The sequence below is a fragment of the Felis catus genome, chromosome B3, assembly GCF_018350175.1.
Source record: "Felis catus isolate Fca126 chromosome B3, F.catus_Fca126_mat1.0, whole genome shotgun sequence".
In the NCBI taxonomy this organism is placed as follows: Eukaryota; Metazoa; Chordata; class Mammalia; order Carnivora; family Felidae; genus Felis; species Felis catus.
The window spans coordinates 98,707,586-98,729,438 of record NC_058373.1 but is presented as its reverse complement, the minus strand read 5'-3'; the positions used below and the strand labels follow the sequence as shown (position 1 = coordinate 98,729,438).

The following is a 21,853-nucleotide window of genomic DNA, read 5'->3' as shown; positions in this document are numbered from 1 at the left end:
AGAAAAACTCCTGGGACAGATGCTGAAAAGTTCTGGATAAAATGTTTGTTTTGTTTTTTTAATCTCTTTACAATCATGGTTGGGCACTATGAAGAAGCACTATACAAGCAAAAATGAAGCAAGAACTTAAATTAAGTGAGATAGCTAAGTGTAAGAGCTAACAGTTACCACTGATGCTTCTGATGATCGATGCTAGTAGATTCCAGCTTTTTGGTCTTTATGCAAATAAGAACACTGGAAAAAAGAAAAGAAAACGTGGGACCTAACATGACAGGTGAGATGAGATGAGATGAAACCCAAAACTCCCTAGAAAATAAGATGAACACAGAAGCAGATAGGAAGGAAATATATCTATTTTACCTTAGCTCTGGGAGAAGGAAAGATTCTTCTGGGAGTTTCTCCAAAAGCTGGCCCTGCACGCACAAACAAAATCTGTAGCGTCCTTGGGTGTGAAAAACTCCAAGGTGCGAATTTAATTTAAAACATTCCTGGATTCTAGAAGATGGCAGTGAAGGAGGACGGTGGTCTCACCACATCCTGCTGATCGCTTAGATTCCACCCACATCTGCCTAATTTACCCCAATAACCACCAGAAGACTAGCAGAACGGACTCTCCCGAGCCAAGCATAGACGAGAGGCCCACGGAAGAGGGTAGGAAGGGCGGCGAGGCGGTGCGCGCTACACGGACTGGCGGGAGGGAGCCGGGGCGGAGGGGCGGCCCGCCTGCCAAGCAGAGCCCCCGCGTCTGGCTTGCAAAAGTGAAGGGGCTGGACGGAGTGTGTTCTGACAGCCAGTGGGACTTAACATCTGGATTGTTGTACGTCAACAGCTCTGCTCGGAGAGCGGGAGAGAGAGTTGTTGAGCCCCAGAGGACAGAGCTCAGCTTGGCGGGGGAACAAAGGCGGTGGGAAGCACTGGCTCCCTCGCCCATCCTCTAGCCAAAATCCCAAAGGGAGCCAGTTCCCGCCAGAGAACTTGTTTGCACCGCGCAAACACCCAACACTGTGCTTCTGTGGATCCATTCCTCCAGCGAGTCTGCCTCCCTCCTGGTGCCGCAGGGCCCCTCCCAAGGCGGACCACCGAAGGCAAAGCGAGCTGAGCCTACCCCTCCTGCCCCCTGTGCACCTTGCAGATCCACCCCAGCTAATACGCCAGATCCCACTGAAGCAGCACCACAAGCCTGGCAGTGTGCAAATAGCCCAGACAGAGGCCACACCACTCCAAAGTGAGTCCTGCCCCTGGGAGAGGGGAAGATAAGGTACACATCAGTCTGACTGTGGCCCCATTTACCAACTCAAGTTACTCCAGACAGCACAGAGAAAGAGCCTTGTAGTTCCATGCCACTCCACAGACTATCCAAAATGATGAAACGTAGGAATCCTCCTCAAAAGAAACTCCAGGAAGTAGCGACAGCTAATGAACTGATCAAAAACGATTTAAGCAATATAGAAGAAAATGAATTTAAAATAATAGTCATAAAATTAATCGCTGGGCTTGAAAAAAGTATAGAGGACAGCAGAGAATCTATTACTACAGAGATCAAGGGACTAAGAAACAGTCAGGAGGAGCTAAAAAAATGCTACAAATGAGCTGCAAAATAAAATTGAGGCGACCACAGCTCGGGTTGAAGAGGCAGAGGAGAGAATAGGTGAACTAGAAGATAAAATTATGGAAAAAGAAGAAGCTGAGAAAAAGAGAGATAAAAAAAATCCAGGAGTATGAGGGGAGAATTAGAGAACTAAGTGACATAATTAAGGGAAATAATGTACGCATAATTGGGATTCCAGAGGAGGAAGAGAGAGAGAAAGGGGCTGAAGGTGTACTTGAAGAAATCATAGCTGAGAACTTCCCTGAACTGGGGAAGGAAAAAGGCATTGAAATCCAAGAGGCACAGAGAACTCCCCTCAGACGTAACTTGAATCGATCTTCTGCATGACATATCATAGTAAAACTGGCAAAATACAACGATAAAGAGAGAATTCTGAAAGCAGCTAGGGATAAACATGCTCTAACATATAAAGGGAGACCGATAAGACTCATGACAGATCTGTCTACTGAAACTTGGCAGGCCAGAAAGGAACGGCAGGAAATCTTCAATGTGATGAACAGAAAAAATATGCAGCCTAGAATCCTTTATCCATCAAGTCTGTCATTCAGAATAGGAGAGATAAAGGTCTTCCCAAACAAACAAAAACTGAAGGAATTCATCACCACTAAACCAGCCCTACAAGAGATCCTAAGGGGGATCCTGTAAGACAAAGTACCAGAGACATCACTGCAAACATGAAACCTACAGACATCACAATGACTCTAAACCCATATCGTTCAATAATAACACTGAAGGTAAATGGACTAAATGTTCCAACCAAAAGACATAGGGTATCAGAAGGGATAAGAAAAACAAGACCCATCTATTTGCTGTCTACAAGAGACTCATTTTAGACCTGAGGACACCTTCAGATTGAAAGTGAGGGGATGGAGAACTATCTATCATGCTACTGGAAGTCAAAAGAGCTGGAGTAGCCATACTTATATCAGACAAACTAGACTTCAAATTAAAGGCTGTAACAAGAGATGAAGAAGGGCATTATATAATAATTACAGGGTCTATCCATCAGGAAGAGCTAGCAATTATAAATGTCTATGCGCCGAATACCGGAGCCCCCAAATATATAAAACAATTAATCACAAACATAAGCAACCTTATTGATAAGAATGTGGTAATTGCAGGGGACTTTAATACTCCACTTACAATATTGGATAGATCCTCTAGACACAGGATCAATAAGTAAACAAGGGCCCTGAATGATACACTGGATCAGATGGACTTGATAGATATATTTAGAACTCTGCATGCCAGAGCAACAGAACATACTTTCTTCTCGAGTGCACATGGAACATTCTCCAAGATAGATCATATACTGGGTCACAAAACAGCCCTTCATAAGTATACAAGAATTGAGATCATACCATGCATACTTTCAGACCACAATGCGATGAAGCTTGAAATCAACCACAAGAAAAAGTCTGGAAAACCTCCAAAAGCATGGAGGTTAAAGAACACCCTACTAAAGAATTAATGGGTCAACTAGGCAATTAGAGAAGAAATTTAAAAATATATGGAAACAAATGAAAATGAAAATACAACAATCCAAACACTTTGGGTGCAGTGAAGGCAGTCCTGAGAGGAAAATACATTGCAATCCAGGCCTATCTCAAGAAACAAGAAAAATACCAAACAAAAAATCTAACAGCACACCTAAAGGAAATAGAAACAGAACAGCAAAGACACCCAAATCTGGTAGAAGAAGAGAAATAATAAAGATCAGAGCAGAAATAAACAATATAGAATCTAAAAAAACTGTAGAGGAGATCAATGAAACCAAGAGTTGATTTTTTGAAAAAATAAACAAAATGGATAAACCTCTAGCCAGGCTTCTCAAAAAGAAAAGGGAGATGACCCAAATAGATAAAATCAGGAATGAAAATGGAATTATTACAACCAATCCCTCAGAAACACAAGCAATTATCAGGGAATACTATGCAAAATTATATGCCAACAAACTGGACAACCTGGAAGAAATGGACAAATTTGTAAACAACCACACACTTCCAAAACTCAAACAGGAAGAAATAGAAAGCTTGAACAGACCCATAACCAGTGAAGAAATTGAATCAGTTATCAAAAATCTCCCAACAAATAAGAGTCCAGGACCAGATGGCTTCCCAGGGGAATTCTACCAGACATTTAAAGCAGAGATAATACCTATCCTTCTCAAGCTATTCCAAAAAATAGAAAGGGAAGGAAAACTTCCAGACTCATTCTATGAAGCCAGCATTACTTTGATTCTTAAACCAGAGACCCAGTAAAAAAAGAGAACTACAGGCCAATATCCCTGATGAATATGGATGCAAAAATTCTCAATAAGATACTAGCAAATCGAATTCAACAGCATATAAAAAGAATTATTCACCATGATCAAGTGGGATTCATTCCTGGGATGCAGGTCTGGTTCAACATTCACAAATCAATCAACGTGATACATCACATTAATAAAAGAAAAGATAAGAACCATATGATCCTGTCAATTGAGGCAGGAAAAGCATTTGACAAAATTCAGCATCGTTTCTTAATGAAAACCCTCGAGAAAGTCGGGATAGAAGGAACACACTTAAACATCATAAAAGCCATTTATGAAAAGCCCGCAGCTAATATCATCCTCAATGGGGAAAAACTGAGAGCTTTCCCCCTGAGATCAGGAACATGACAGGGATGTCCACTCTCACTGCTGTTGTTTAACATAGTGTTGAAGTTTCTAGCATCAGCAATCAGACAATAAAAGGAAATCAAAGGTAACAAAATTGGCAAAGATGAACTCAAGCTTTCACTTTTTGCAGATGACATGATACTATACATGGAAAACCTGATAGACTCTACCAGAAGTCTGCTAGAACTGATAAATGAATTCAGCAAAGTCGCAGGATACAAAATCAATGTACAGAAATCAGTTGCATTCTTATACACTAATAATGAAGCAACAGAAAGACAAATAAAGAAACTGATCCCATTCACAAGTGCACCAAGAATCATAAAATACCTAGGAATAAGCCTGACCAAAGATGTAAAAGATCTGTATGCTGAAAACTATAGAAAGCTTATGAAGGAAATTGAAGAAGATATAAAGAAATGGAAAAACATTCCGTGCTCATGGATTGGAAGAATAAATATTTTTAAAATGTCAATACTACCCAAAGCAATCTACACATTCAATGCAATCCCAATCAAAATTACACCAGCATTCTTCTCAAAGCTAGAACAAGCAATCCTAAAATTTGTATGGAACCACAAAAGGCCCTGAATAGCCAAAGTAATTTTGAAGAAGAAGACCAAAGCAGGAGGCATCACAATCGCAGACTTTAGCCTCTACTACAAAGCTGTCATCATCAAGACAGCATGGTATTGGCACAAAAACAGACACATAGACCAATGGAATAGAATAGAAACCCCAGAACTAGACCCACAAAAGTATAGCCAACTAATCTTTGACAAAGCCGGAAAGAATATCCAATGGAAAAAAAAAAAAAAACAGTCTCTTTAACAAATGGTGCTGGGAGAACTGGACAGTAACATGCAGAAGGATGAAACTAGACCACTTTCTTACATCATTTACAAAAAGAAACTCAAAATGGATAAAGGACCTAAATGTGAGACAGGAAACCATCAAAACCCTAGAGGAGAAAGCAGGGAAAAACCTCTCTGACCTCAGCCGCAGCAATTTCTTACTTGACACATCCCCAAAGGCAAGGGAAACAAAAGCAAAAATGAACTATTGGGACCTCATGAAGATAAAAAGCTTCTGCACAACAAAGGAAACAATCAACAAAACTAAAAGGCAACCGACAGAATGGGAAAAGATATTTGTAAATGACATATCAAAGGGCTAGTATCCAAAATTTATAGAGCTCACCAAACTGCACACCCGAAAAACAAATAATCCAGTGAAGAAATGGGCAGAAAACATGAATAGATACTTCTCTAAAGAAGACATCCAGAGGTACTCGCTTCGGCAGCACATATACTAAAATTGGAACGATACACAGAAGATTAGCATGGACCCTGCACAAGGATGACATGCAAAGAAGACGTCCGGATGGCCAACAGGCACATTAAAAGATGCTCAACGTCGCTCCTCATCAGGGAAATACAAATCAAAACCACACTCAGGTATCACCTTATGCCAGTCAGAGTGACTAAAATGAACAAAACAGGAGACTATAGATGCTGGAGAGGATGTGGAGAAATGGGAATCCTCTTGCACTGTTGGTGGGAATGCAAACTGGTGCAGCCACTCTGGAAAACAGTGCGGAGGTTCCTCAAAAAATTAAAAATAGACCTACCCTATGACCCAGCAGTGGCACTGCTAGGAATTTACCCAAGGGATACAGGAGTACTGATGCATAGGGGCACTTGTACTCCAATGTTTATAGCAGCACTCTCAACAATAGCTAAATTATAGAAAAGAGCCTAAATGTCCATCAACTGATGAATGGATAAAGAAATTGTGGTTTATATACACAATGGAATACTACGTGGCAATGAGAAAGAATGAAATATGGCCTTTTGTAGCAACGTGGATGGAACTGGAGAGTGTTATGCTAAGTGAAATAAGTCATACAGAGAAGGACAGATACCATATGTTTTCACTCTTATGTGGATCCTGAGAAACTTAACAGAAGACCATGGGGGAGGGGAAGAAGAAAAAAATGGTTAGAGAGGGAGGGAGCCAAAACATAAGAGACTCCTAAAAACTGAGAACAAACTGAGGGTTTATGGGTGGTGGGAGACAGGGGTGGGTGAGTGATGGGTATTGAGGGCACCTGTTAGGATGAGCACTGGGTGTTGTATGGAAACCAATTTGACAATAAATTTCATAAAAAAAAAAAAAAACATTCCCAATGAGGCACCTGGGTGGCTCAGTTGGTTAAGCGTCCTACTTTGGCTCAGGTCATGATCTCGCTGTCCAACTTTGGCTCAAGTCATGAGTTTGAGCCTGGGCATTGGGCTCTGTGCTGACAGTTCAGAGCCTGGAGCCTACTTTAGACTGTGTGTCTCCCTCTCTCTCTGCCCCTCCCCATCTTGCTCTCTCTCTCTCTCTCTCTCTCTCAAAAATAAATAAACATTTAAAAAAAAAAAAAACACACACTCCCAAGTGACTGGCAGAAATAAATGCAAATCCTAGTCTACCCTGAAGTCTGGCTCCCAAGAATTCACAGATAAAGCAAATATGAAATTAAGACAAAAAATCCCTTAGGTACAAGAGAAAAAAAAATCAGCATACGTGACTAACACTCAAACAGAACACAACCATTTCAGACTCACAATGACTGGAAATAATTATACTGACTACATTTAAATATAAAAAGATAGTACTTAAAGTATGAACAGGCGTATTTCAAAAGTAGAGTGTCTAGAAATTTAAAACATATCATTGGATTTGGAAACTCAATAATGAGATAAAAGAGAAGATTAGAAGTGGCTGAAGAAAGAATTATTATCAAAGATAATTTTGAAGAAATTACTCAGGATGAAGGAAAGAATAATAGACGAAAAATATAAAAAGAAATGTAATAGATATTGAGAACAGAGGGAAAATGTTTAACACATCTCTACTAAGACTACCAGAAGAAACAAATAAATAATACAGGAATGAGGCAATGTTCAAAAACATAATAGCTGAAAATTTTCCAACACTGATAAAAGGCACAAATTCTCAGATTCAAGGATCCCGATGAGTCCTAAAAAAGCTTAAAGAGATTCACAACTAAACATTACAGAACAATGAAGGGAAGATCTTAAATACAGCTAGAGGCAAAGATTACCCTAAAGAAATTAGTCTGACTTCTAAAACTCACAAGACCTACTCCAGGAAGAAGTAAAATGGACTCCCCCCAAAAGTGATTTGTGATGCAAAAATCAATGGTGAGCAAAATAAGCAGAAAGTGGATAAGAAAATCTAAGCTACTATTGACTGTATAATGCAGCAACAACTGTACTGAAATGTGGGATTAAATATAGACAAGTAAAATAAAAAATAATAGTATATAATTTGGGTGATGAGCAAAAACAGTGATTAAATTTTGAATTTGTTCAATTAAACATGCTTGTTAGAATTTTTAGAACCACAAAAAATTAAAATAGAGACCATCACTTTCAATGGAGAAGATGAAATTTAAAACAAAATTTTAAAAAATCTCTATCAATCCAAGAAAAGGGAAAAAATACATATGTAAAAAGAATGCTTACAAAACACAAAATCAGATGGTAAAAAGAACTCAAAAAATATTAACATAATAAATATTAAAGACTAAATTCTTTAGTAAAAGAAAAGGTCCATATCCAGTACCTGTTTTATAAATAAAGTATTATTGGAACATGGCTACACTCATTCATTTACAGATTACCCAAGGCTGTCTTTGTGTTGCTACAACAGCAAAGTTGAACTCTTCAATAGTGTCTCACCATGGCTTTTCCTAATTATCATAAACCTTTCTATTTGTACAAGAGGAGTTTGGGCAAGCTTTTAATGTTCTGACTCAATTTCAAGAGAATCACTAGAGGCCAAAGGCTTACTACAATCTTCTTCTTAACCTGGTGACAAGACCTACTGACCTGGTAAGGGCGGCAGCTACAGCTGCCAACCTAGGAGAGGCTTCTGCAGACTTGGTTTTAGGGTCTCCTTTAAACTTGATGGTGCCCCATGCTGTACAATCTTTGCTGCTTACTAGTAATATACAGTTCTCACCAGGTGGGCTTATCTTCTATGAGATGCTATTTTTTTTCCCACACATTTATATTCATTATTATATTCGAAATACTGCTGCTCTACTTCTATTACCTGGAGAAGAGGACACTCACGACTGTTTAACCTCTGTACATGAATGATCTATGCTCCAAATTGATTTATTAGAGAAGCCAGACTTAAACTTCTTTGTTGATGGACTTACATAGAAAATTATCAGGAGAGATACACTATAACAGGTCTCACACTTCCCCTCTAGGATATGACCCCCTGCAAGAAGGCGAAATTTGCCTCAGTATATTCACCAGAGCCTGTTGGTTACTTAAAGAGAATTGATATATAAACTGATAGCACATATGATTCTTGATCTCAGCAGAAAATCTAATTAAGATCAATAAGAAAATTAAAGAACTTTGAAGTACTCTAACACATCCTAAAGTACTGGTCATTATAATGGTTGGAACTTATCACAAAAGGGATAACATGACACTGAACAAAATGCCACGGCTGATCACGATGCGAGACAGGCATCCTTTACTAAAATCCTAGTGTTCATGAAATCCCAAAAGACCAAATCTTTGGAGAGGTGAGGCTATTACAAGATGCCAGCAATTAGATCCAGAATGAGAAGAGAAATACTGGAAGAAATCTGTATGCAAACTGCATAGGGATAATGTCTTGACACTCTCATCATGGAATATGGTAAAAAGTTTACACGAAACTACTTACCACAGCAAGGAAAAATTGGCCACTGTACTGAACCAACATTGGTATACTAGCCAGGGTTATCCAGAGAAATGGACACAACAGAATAAACACAGACAGATACACACACACACACACACACACACAGATATTATAGAAATTGGATCACATAGTTATGAAGACCAAGAAGTCCTGTAATCTGCTATCTTCTCTGCAAGCTGGAGAAATAGGAAAGCCAGTGATATAATTCAGTCCACTTCCAAAGGCCCCCAAACCAGGAATCCTGATGTCCATAGGGAAAAGTAAAGAAAAGTCAGCCTCCCTCAGCCTTTTGATTCTATTCGGGCCCTCAACTGATTTGATGTTGCCCATCCAAACTGATAGTGCAAATCTTTAGTTTAATGATTCAAATGCTAATCTCTTCCAGAAACAACCTCACAGACACTCCTAGAAATAATGTTTTACCAGCTACCTGTGCACCCCTTAATTCAGTCATAAATGTGACATAAATTTAAGCATCCCAGTGTGGAAACTTTACTAAGATTGCTGCTGGTGTCTCCGATGCATGTCCCCTGTCACCAGCATAACTTTAGTAAAACTTTAAAGGTTGGCCTTGGACAAAAGCCCCAAATTCAGGTCCTCTTTGAACATCTCCAAATGGATTTCATCCAAGTATACCCTATTATGGGTTTTAAATATGCCCTGGTCATTGTTCTATCCTTATTCTCAGGATAGACTGAAATCCTTTCTTACTAGATCTTTAGCCCTATAGTATAAAAAATAGTACCTAATTTCATGCTCCAACCTGAGGAATTACAGCCTCTCTCTCTTTAGTAAACAAAGCACCAGTTTCCCTGGGACTATTTATTAAAGAGTTTTGTAAAGCCCTACCACTTACTCAGAAAGTCTGCTATGCATATTGCCCCCAATTTCTAGGAAAAGTAGGAAAAAAAAATGGAGTTCTGAAACTTAGTTTAGCAAAGTTCTCAGAGACTCTCCAAGTTCTACGGTTGAAGATATTCTCATTGGCTTTAATGACTCCACTGGGGTTCAACAACTTTTGCCTTATGAGTAGTTGACTTATCTGGGCATCTAGGAATATTACATCTGATTCTAGACTCCACACGCTACTAGCAAGCAGGCATGACCAAATATGGCAAGGGACTCATGTAATACCTCTGACCTTATCATCAACAGGTGTGAGCAGACTTGCCTTGGAATCCTCCTAAAGTATGCATTACCTTAAAACCCAGATTTGGCCTTCTGGAAGAGACAAATGACTCATGAACAAGTAGAGCATACAACCAAACTAATCATTGGAATTGTACATATTTCCCTTTGGGAGCAGCCACTTGGTTTCCCTTGGTTCCATTTCCTTGAATGAAATCTGGTAACTTCTGCGTAAACTCAATCATTTTATTAGGCTTTTTTTTTTTTTACTTTTTTTTCTTTTATTTGCATTTATTTTATGCAGGATTTGTTCCTGGGCCCTAAGTTTTTGTTTCTTCAGTTTCTTCTGCGAGATCTTTTTCTTCTGTGCAACCTCCTCTTTTGGTTTAGGAACAATCTGCTCTTTTTCGGTCAGGATCATCTTAGTGTGGCAGGGAGAGCTCATGTACCGGTTAATACGACCATGAACTCTCTAAGTTCTGCATTGCATCTTGAGGGCTTTGTTCACCTGGATGTGCTCAATGTCCACAGAATCTATATCTAAACCCTTAAGTTCAGCACTACACCCTGAATTTTTAAGCATGTGCAGCAAAAATTCAGCACTCTTTTTGGGACACTGACTGTGTGTCAAGCCCCACTGTTTAGCCTGGGCACACCTACCAACTCCACCATTGTAGCGAAGGAATGGCACACATAGCTCCTGCAAAGTGACATCTTTTAGATACTTGGTGGTTTTTTGGACATGCATACCCTTGATGGCCTGGCAGTTTCACATGTGTTCTTAAAGTAAACAAGAAGATTTGAACCTCTTGATTTGCATGATTTACTTTAGTAGGGTTTTCTGGATCCAGTGAATAGGGAACCATTTTCAGAGATCACTTCAGGCCACTTAGGGCAAGAGTATCAGGCAAATTTTTAGATGGCAAACAATACACAGATAGACAGCCAGAAATCTAAAATCCTCTATCATGTCATATGTAGAAAAAAAAGACTCTTGTCTCCACCAAAACTATTATTTGGACCTTTTGTGGGATCTAGCTTTGGTACCTGAACTCTCAGATATGGAGCTTGGAAAAGAACTAGGGAACACATGGTAGATATTTGGAAGCTGTCTCACTTTATCCAGTGCTACAGGTAAAACACACTATTTCTTTTACTTTAGATGTGCCTAATTAATGGTCTTGACACTAAATTTTAACACCTGGAACCAGACTACTCAAGTGGCCCCAAATCATAAAAAAACTAATTGACAACCCCATTAGGGGTACTTTAATCAAAAACAGACGACTAAGTGGCCACCAATGACTACATATGTAACACAAAACTGACTTTGTAATACAATTAGATCTGTAACACAAAAGTCTATTGGCTACAAACTGCAAAATGCCCAGGGGTTGTTACCATGGTAAATGGACAACCTGCCCTCAGGATAGTCTGATATTACCCACTCTGACTCGTCAATTTGCCTCTCAGAAAAGGAAATTAGGTAAATTAATGAAAGGAGAAAAATTGGACCTTAGGTTAAAAACTGAGCCCTAACGATTCACAGAGAATTCTGGATTGCTGTCTATTCTCTGCTAGACTATTTCACTTTGCAAGAAGCCTTGAAATAGGGAGACAGCTTACATGCTATGGTTCAGAGAAAAGGAGAGCTAGACAAATCCACTAAGGCTATAAAGTTCCACCAAGGAAATCTTCATCCAAGAGATTCAGGAAATTGAACTGAAATAAAAGCCCATTAGATATAATATTGGTGTCTTGAGAGGAAGCATGTACTGTTTTAGGGGAAAATGATGTGATTATGTCACTGCAGACCTCTCTGGCATCTGTAATACTACTAAATAGATCTGGTAAGCTAACAAAAAAAAAAAAATCACAAAATACGGTAACTTGGCTAATAATCCCCTATCTGGTACTACAGACTCTAAATGGAAATGAAATCTGTCCTTCTATTTTAATTTGGGCACTCTTGGCTCAGGATTAAAAGAATTCTACAAACTCTGATCATAGTCCTTCTCTTAGAATTTGTTCTACAGGGGCTCAGATGGGTGATGGCAAGTTTTAAATGTTGCTATGCAACTGGTGTCTCATCACAAAATTAAAGAAATGATCAAGAAAAAGAACAGAAAAAACTAACACTGTGCATGCTGAAACAGTCATCTGGGAACCGTGATACATGATCATGATGCCACAAATAGCAGTGACGATCTGCAGTGAAGACTGGGATCACATCCCTTGTTATGAATCTTTCAGCTCAGGCCAAAGAATGGCAATACTGAGAACCGAAACTATTTGCACTTACACAGCTTACTGTCAACATTAACAACTTTTACTATTTGACTGTCTTCATTCAATGGCATTAATATTCTAGGACACTTGCCCAGAAAGCTAAAGCTACAAAGAACTTTATTGTTCATTTTAAGAACTTCCTTTAAGTCATTTATCTGTACACTAAACTATTCAACATCCCCCCTCAGCAAAGTATATACTCTTTTCTCAGAACAGGTAGCATTTAGTGACTATTTACTTTTCAAGATTTACTTTAAAATCCTAGTACCAAATTTGTCCAGCCACAAACAAGACCTCAAATCAAGAAACCCACCTTAAATCAGACCGCAAAAAGAATATCACATATCTTGATTTTGCTCTCCCTTACTTCAAAACCCTAATAAGACTGTCAATGAAGTGATTGTCCTTACCACAGTAAAGAATAAACTCAGCTTTGCTTAAATCAGTAGGATTATTTTGGTATATTTTCAGAAAGCTAGCATTCGACAATTGAGTAGGAAGCTTAGATTATGAGGTGCCATAAAAAAAAAAGCCCCATATAAAATGAGGGTAGCACGGTATAGAAGTTACTACACTGGGGCTCCTGGGTGATTTAGTCGATTAAGCGTCTGTCTTTGGCCTAGGTCATGATCTCACTGTTTCCAGGTTCGAGCCCTGCATCAGGCTCTGTGCTGACAGCTCAGAGCCTGGAAACTGTTTTGGACTATGTGTCTCCCTCTCTCTCTCTGCCCCTCCCCCACTCACACTGTCTTTCTCTCTCAAAAATAAACATTAAGGAAGGAAGGAAGGAAGGAAGGAAGGAAGGAAGGAAGGAAGGAAGGAAGGAAGAAAGAAAGAAAGAAAGAAAGAAAGAAAGAAAGAAAGAAAGAAAGAAAGAAAGAAAGAAAGAAAGAAAGAAAGAAAGAAAGAAATCACTATACTAACATTCCCCCAAAGTACCCAAAGTATACTTGAAGGAATACTAATGTCTTGGGATATTTAAAGAATGTTAATTTAAAAAGAGGTTCTATGTTCAAATACAGTAAAACCTTGGATTGCGAGTAACTTGTTCTGTGAATGTTCTGAAAGATGAGCAAACATTTCTAATAAATTTTAACTTGATAAACAGGCGATATCTTGCAATACTAGTACCTGATGCCAGATGTCACATGATCGTAACTGAGCCATGGTTCCTCTCTGTCTGTCTCTCTGTCTCTCTCTCTCACTGTGGGATTGTGGGTGATCGTCTCTCCCATGCTCAGATGCTCAGTCTCAGGCCAAGGTGTTTGGCAGAAATGAGTGATTTTTCAGAACGCTGGAAAGTGCCCACAACTAGCACTAGTGTGTTTTTGTCACTTCAAAGCACGTATGGATGGTCCTTTGCTTTTCCATACAAGAGTAAGCTCAGGAATGCCTGGCTTCATTCTAGGTCAGGCTGCCTTTAGATACAGACCTTTTCCTTTTCTGCCTTATTGCCAGCTATACTAAATACAGTATATGACAAGAGTTTATTAATACTGTACTACAGTCAACATCTGAGCAAACATATACAATGGCCCCCATGCAGAAAAGATTCCATTGAGCCAATAGATAGCAGTGATTCCATTAGTGATAGTGAAAGTTGTCCTATATAATAACCTTCCTCTCTGTCTCCCTTACACCAGCCATGAAGGTTTTCAAAGGTAAGTGCAGATTAATTTATTTTTCTTTATATTTTGTATTTTATTATTTTGTACTGCATTACAATATTGTAATCGTTTTTATATGAATATTTTGGGGTTGTGGAATGAAGCACCCGAGTTTCCATTATTTCTCACAGGGAAATTCGCTTTGATACACAAGTGCTTTGGATTACAAGCATATTTCTGGAACAAATTATCCTCGCAAACAAAGGTTTTATTATAAAGGGAAATATCACAATGAACAAAGGTAAACTGGTCTTGTTGGTACAGGGACTTAGTCTGTGCTACGAGCATCCATAGGAACAGTATATACAAACCCATTTTACCACAAGACTCCATGAAACCTCTTGTGGGACTAGTGATCTAAAGATAATCTAGAAACACTGAACTCTACTAAAGTAAGTCAACCTAGGTTCAAGCCTTAAATACACTACTTAATGGTTGTGCAAACCTGAATCAGATCTATTGGTTGGAGTTTCCATTTCTTTATTGTTAAAATAATAATAATACTTGTCCTACCTACGTCTTAAGGTGGTTGTGAGTCAAAGGAGACATTTGTGAAAGCACTTTGGAAGCTCTACCGCAGGACACATGTGACTAAAATGTTCTTCACAATACCTCTCAGGAGAGATAAGGTAAATCCATGGGAATCAGGGGACAGTGTATTAGTGAAATAAAACGGAAAACATTCTAATAAAAATTATTCTGCACAAAGTTGGATAACTGGCACCACCAGAGTTTTCTTTGATTGTCTACTCCAGGTCAGGGGTAAACAGCTAAATAAATACACTGAGCAAACATTTAGTGAGCTACTGTAGTGCCAAGACATGAATACGACTGACATGAACTTAACCTCAGTACTTCTCCTTGATACTATATTTTATAATGATGCTTCAACCAGAAAAAAATAAGTTGTCAAAACCTCAGTGTACCCAACTGGTCTTTCTATTCCTTAGCACCAGTATAGATTTAATCTTATGCGTCTATATTAACAAGTGGAAGTGTTATTGATAAAGCTAAAATTCAGAGACAATTATTCTCCTCCATGATTCCAATTTAAAACAGAGACACAGAAAAATGAGACTGCTGCAGGCATAAGTTGCACAGTAATATAAACTGTCACCTGACAGATCTATGAGCCAACAGCCCTGTTTGATCAGACTTGGATTCTTTCTTTCTTCTTCTTCTTTTTTTTTTCTTAACACAGGAGGCTAAGTTCATTTTGAGAGAGTGAGAGTGAGTGTGCATGTGCACACAGGGGAGGGGCAGAGAGGGAGAGAGAGAGAGAGAGAGAGAGAGAGAGAGAGAGAGAGAGAGAGAGAGAGAGAGAGAATTCCAAGCAGGCTCCATGCTATCAGCAAAGAGCCCAACATGGGCCTCAAACTCACAAACCATGAGATCATAACATGAACAAAAATCAAGAATCAGATACTTAACTGACTGAGCCACCTAGGCACCCAGGTCAGACCTGGGTTTGATGTAACAATATGAACAGAACATTTAAGCTTACAGTTGTATAACATGGCATGGCTTCCAATAACCCCACTCAGGGAAAAATTTGTGAAGAAAGAAGAAATCACTTGTGAGGAGACCTGAATTTTTATTTTCTATTTGCCTTTCATGAGCCGTCTAGGGAAGAAACTTCAGTTTACTCATCTTGGACAAGATAAGTGGTTCCCAGACTTCAAAACTTTATGGTCCAGTAAAACTCTCCAAATTCGGGATACTCACAAGAGACTGTCAACTCTTAACTTTAGTAAGGTAAGGCCATTTTTTTAAATCTAGCATTTTTAATTTTAAAACATTAAGAAGGAGGATATAACCTCAGAATAAAAAATAGCTCTTTAAAAAACTCATCATATTATCCTGTCTCTGTATACTATAATTTCTCTGTAAGCTCATATCCAAAGGTAAGAGTAAGTAACATCACTTTATGAGATTTACATATCTCCAGATTAAAAATCAGCCTGAAGGCTGGAGCCATTTAACAACTTGAACTCACACATAAACACTGAACACAACTAAAAATGTTTACATGCAGCATGCATATAACTCAAAGCTAGCAAGGCATCTGGTTCCTTCAACAATGAGGTACTTCAAAGCATGCATTGACAGCTCAAACATCAAAAAAAGTAATTGCATTCTCGACGGTTTTGCGAAATAAACACTTCAAGCTACAATGCAAGTTATAGTCTAGTAAGCAGTAGGGTTATTTGACTGGAATCCCCTTTCATAAACATTAAGAAATATTCCATATCAAGCTGTTTGCATGTGCTAGGTTATGACTGGCATTTGCACATACATTGTCATTTAATCTTGACAAAACACAAACAAGAAACTTAGAAAAGAGAGAAACATTCCAGAAGACATAAACAAATGTCACCCTTTACTCACCCATCCTTTTCTTCCTCCTCTTCAAAGGGGACAGAATGGCAAAATGATTCCTTCTTACCATCTTCAAACTTATATTATTCCCATTCTCAGTAGAAAATTCAAGTTACTATCAAAAATGATACATAGGAATTTGCTCACTAAACAAAATCCAAAGAGGATCTTACAAGCTAAACAAGGCTATTGTAGGCTCAAAGCCTGAGTTAACACGAAATGGTTAGCTATACTTACACTCAACACACTATTTTTAGCTTCTAGGATTTCATCTCTAATGCTTACAAGATTCTAATATTAATGTAATAAAATATGAGGAATAAAAAAATAGCCCCCCAAAACAGAAAACTATACTCACTTAACTTCTCACTACCAAGCCTGTTTGGAGTACATGTCTGACTTAACCCATCAATTGCTTTCAACCACATATATGAAGATTAACTCTTTTTCCTGAACTTGGGCTGTCACAGTGAGAAAAGTAAACCACGGCTTGAGGTTAGCAATCTGATGATGACATGGAATTGAGCTAAGTTAACCCAAATCAAGACACCATTGTTCACAGAGTCCAGAAAGGTGACAGCCATGTTGATACTTTAGTTATAAGTAGCTGAAAACAGCTAGGGAATAAGGAAAATTATCTCAAATAACAGGATGTTCAGAGATAGGGAGTGTTCTGTCAAAGCTCAAGCTTTGCTTTTCTGATTCTCTTGGCTCTGTCCTCCTTGTTGCTCACTTCATCCTCAGGATGTGAGATGGTCACAACATTCTAGGCATCACATCCAGAAAATGGCAAACTCCAGAAAAAAGAGACATGCCCTTGAGTCCTCATTTTTAAGGAAAGAGACCTTACGAGAAGCCCCCACATCCTCACTGGCTCAAGTTGGACATGTTCATTGACCGTGTCAATCACTGGTTTGGATTATCGTGTGTCTTAAGAACCAAAACTCACCCCTAGTAAGTGAGAAGAGTCTCAGCTTGTCCTGAAGCACATGGCTGTCAAGAAAAAGATGGAGAACATAAAATCTGGGTTCTGCTGTGAAGGGTGTGAATGTCAGAAAGTAGAACAGACATTAGTGTGTACTAGGATAGCAAAGGCAGAACAGCCTTTTCCTTTTCCTGCTTCTCCATCTCAGCAGATTGAGGACCCAAGCTGGTGCCTAATGACACCCACGATTTACTGTCAACATGACTAACTTCACAATTGTCTCCATTCACATGGCATTTATGTTCTAGAAAACCTGCCCAAGAAGCTAAAGTTGCAAATAACTTCATTGTTCACTTCAAGAACTTCCTCAAAGTAACTTATCTAACAACTAGACTACTCAACTTGCACTCATTTCGCAAAAACGAAAATCAATGTACAGATAGGCAGTAGTCACATTCTGAGTCAGGGGCAGAGACAAGACTTGAAGCCAGGTCTCTCGACTTCTGTCAAATCTCGCCGAAACAGCATGCTTTGTCTCTAACAAGTATTTTCAGGCCTCAAAGTGATGACAATCAGGTCTTAAAGACAACTTATGAATGCAGTGACTATCTTCTTCAAGGTAGAGAACCCCAGAAATCACTCAACTCATAACTTGAGAACAAAGGATGTATTATGATTTGCTCAGTGCCAGTTAACTGGTATAATAAATGCAAGAGAAGAAATATAACAAGACAGAATGTGATTTAACTGCCAGGGAATGGTGAAAATCCACATTTTAGGTTTTTTGGAAACAAAACAAAACAAAACAAAAGGTTGTGGGCCAGAAAGGACTTAAAGGATTTGAGCTGACTCTTAAACCAACAGATGGAACGTGAGACATGTTGACAGACAAGAGGATTTGTTAAAATAGTTTCAGGAATATTAGTTGGGTTGGGTGGGGGAGATGAAGTTAATAGCATTTAACATTCTCAACCAAGTAAGTGTATACTTGATTCTGTGGAAGCAGAGACATCTAAACTTCAGAGAGCTTCTGTGGAATGCCCAGGTAGCAGTAAGTTGAATCTTAAATACTTGAGTTGATATATGCTAACCTACTAATAACCTTATTTCTGTGACATGTTTTATTAAAAACACTGAAAACTAAGGATGTTTTTTAAAAATACTTAATTACTTAAGTTATTCTTCAAAGTATATGTACACTCAGTTTAAAATGGATTTAATAGGGGCACCTGAGTGGCTCAGTCGGTTAAGTGTCTGACTTGGGCTCAGGTCATGATCTCACAGTTTGTGAGTTTGAGCCCTGCATCAGGCTCTGCACTGACAGCTCAGAGCCTAGAGCCAGCTTCAGATTCTGTCTCTCTCTCTCTCTTTCTCTCTCTCTCTCTCTGCCCCTCCCCCGCTCGTGCTCTGTCTTTGTCTCTCAAAAATAAAAATTTTTTAAAGTAATAAATAAAATAAAATACTTACTTCTATTTAGATTTAAAAGAAATTTCAGATGGGCACCTGGATGGCTCAGGTGGTTGAGCATCTGATTTTGTGCTGACAGCACAGAGCCTGGAGCCTGCTTTGGATTCTGTGTCTCCCTCCGTCTCTGCTCCCCACTCCCCGCCACCCTGCTCGTGCTCTGTCTCTTAAAAATAAATAAATGTTAAAAAAAAAAAAAGAAATTTCAGAGAAGCACACCTCTATTTGGTCAATTACTTGTTATATTTTCATTTTTCATGTTTTCATTTTCAGGATACAACCAGTCTGAGTTGTGATAACAACAAAAATAGGCTTAAAAATATTACACACAGCCAAATGGGTAGAAAGGAGACAGTTGACTTCATTAATGGCCACAATACTGATATTATCATAATCATCTGTAATTAATGAGTCAAAAGAAACAATCATTAAAGGAAAGGATATATTGGGGTGCCTGGGTGGCTCGGTCAGTTAAGTGTCTGACTCTTGATTTTGGTTCAGGTCATGATCCCATGGTTCATGAAATTAAGCCCCTGGGTTGGGCTGTGCACTGATTGCAGCATGCCCACTTGAAATTCCCTCTCTCTCCCTCTCTGCCCCTCCCTGGCTCATGCTCTTTCTCTCAAAATAAACATTTTTGCTAAAAAGGATATATTTTAGGGGCACCTGGGTGGCTCAGTAGTTTAAGGGTCTGAGCTCAGCTCAGGTCACGATCTTGCAGTCCATGAGTTCAAGCCCCACATCGGGGTCTGTGCTGACAGCTCAGAGCCTGTAGCCTGCTTCAGTTCTGTGACTGTCTCTGCCCCTCCCATGCTTGTGCTCTATCTCTCTCTCAAAATAAATAAATAAATATTAAAAAAATATTTTTTAGTAAATAAAATTTAAAAGGATATATTTTAAATCTGTTCAGATGATGACTTTACTACTTATATATTATCAAACTTCAAATTTAAATTTGTTGTTCTAGCTTTAATGGTTTTAGAACAAATGCAGAAGTTGCTAGATATGCAATATATACCCAAATCTGTAAGTGATATATTTAAAATTTTACTTTTAGGGGCGCCTGGGTGGCTCAGTCGGTTGAGCGACCAACCAACTTTGGCTCAGGTCACGATCTCATGGTTTTTGAGTTTGAGCCCCATGTCAGGCTCTGTGCTGACAGCTCAGAGCCTGGAGCCTGCTTCTGATTCTGTGTCTCCCTCTCTCTCTGCCCCTCCCCCACTCATGCTCTGTCTCTCTTTGTCTCAGAAATAAACATTAAAATTTTTAATTTTAATTTTAGAATTATACAATTATTCAGTAGGACCACTCACTTAAATTTCATCTCAAATTAATTATCTTATTAATAAAAGATCCCTATCAAAAGTAATTTGTTTTGGCAATCATACCTCAGTAAAACTGGAAAGAAATAATTTTTGAAAGAATTATACCTTCAACTAGTGTTATGCATCATAATATCCTAGGTAATCCTAAAATGAGTTAAAATGTTTATTCAAAAATGTTAATCTCATAATATAATTAAGTCCAGACCTATGCCTTTGATGCACTGGGTTGAATAAGGACACAACTGACTTGACAGAAAATTGCTTTCAAAAGCATCATTTACAAATGAAACTGGACCACTTCTCACACTATACACAAAAATAAACTCAAAATGGATTAAAGATCTAAATGTGAGACCTGAAACCATAAAACTTCTAGAAAACATAGGCAATAATTTCTGACTTCAGCCTTAGTAACATTGTCTAGGTATGTCTCCTTAGGCAAGGGGAATACAAGTAAAAATAAACCATTGGGACCACATCAAAAGAAGAAGCTTTTGCACAGCGAAGGAAACTATCCAAAAGATAAAAAGGCAACCTACTGAATGAGAGAAGATAGATTTGTAAACGATCTATTCAGTAAGGGGCTAATATCCAAAATATATGAGAATTTGTACAAGGCAACACCAAAAACACTCAAGTAATCCTATTAAAAATGGTCAGAGGACCTGACTACACAATTTCCCAAAGACACACAGATGGCCAACAGACACATGAAAAGAGGCCCAACATCACTAATCCTCAGGGAAATGCGAATCAAAACCACAATGAGGTATCGCTTTACACCTGTCAGAACGGCTAACTCAAAAAGACAAGAGGTAACAAATGTTGGCATGAATGTGGAGAAAAAAAGAACCGTCGTGAATGGAAGCTAATGTATACACAGGAATCTTCATTACAACTTCTGTCATTCTTGCTGACCTAGGCAGTATGTGGTAGACCTGCATTTGTTTTTAAAGGTTTATTTATTTTTGAGAGTGCACCAGCGGGGGAGGGACAGTGAGAGGGAGTGTAGCTGATCTGAAGTGGGCTCTGTGCTAACAGCAGCAAGCCTGATACAGGGCTTGAACTCACGAATCACAAGATTATAACCTGAAGTCAGATGCTCAACAAACTGAGCCCCCCAGGCGTCCCTAGAACTACCTTTTCTATTGGAGTGATCACTTTTACACTTCCACGTTAGCACTGAATAATTATTGCGGGGTGGGGGGCAGAGTTCTCCAGGATGCTGATATTGCACCTTAATCTCTCCTAAGATTTATAACTAACTGCTATGTTGAGCCCCCTTAACCCAATAAGGGAAACAAAAGGAGTCTGTTAGAGGTAAATGATCCTGTAGTTTCTATATGCCTCTCGTATGACAGAAAATTGATATTCAGGTGTCTAGAGTGACAATCTTGAAGAAATGCAAAACCATCTGTTTTCTGAAATATCATGTCTCTACCTATTCAGGCTACTTTTAATTTTCTGTATATACAGTATTTTCTAATTAAGAACTTAAAGTCTATGTCTTGTATACTAGAATACTAGAAAGTGGAACACCTGATTAACGAGTACTATTTTCCTCTATCATCTCAAATAACAAAAAAAATGTGTAGAACTCTAGCCTTTTGATTATACAAATCAAGAACA

General features: G+C 38.7%; 1 long non-coding RNA gene and 2 pseudogenes across 1 annotated transcript; 1 reads left to right on the top strand and 2 right to left on the bottom strand.

Annotated features, from left to right (window-relative positions):
- The first annotated feature begins 5,555 nt into the window (after positions 1–5,555).
- Positions 5,556–5,644, top strand: LOC111561062 (annotated as a pseudogene).
- A 2,196-nt stretch (positions 5,645–7,840) lies between these two features.
- LOC123386075 lies at positions 7,841–13,135 on the bottom strand (annotated as a pseudogene).
- Positions 13,136–16,141: 3,006 nt separating this feature from the next.
- Positions 16,142–18,773, bottom strand: LOC123386343. The gene is made up of 2 exons (XR_006600127.1): positions 17,460–18,773; positions 16,142–16,625 (listed from the first exon to the last, which is right to left on the bottom strand). It is a non-coding gene; the product is annotated as an uncharacterized LOC123386343 (long non-coding RNA).
- Positions 18,774–21,853: the final 3,080 nt, after the last annotated feature.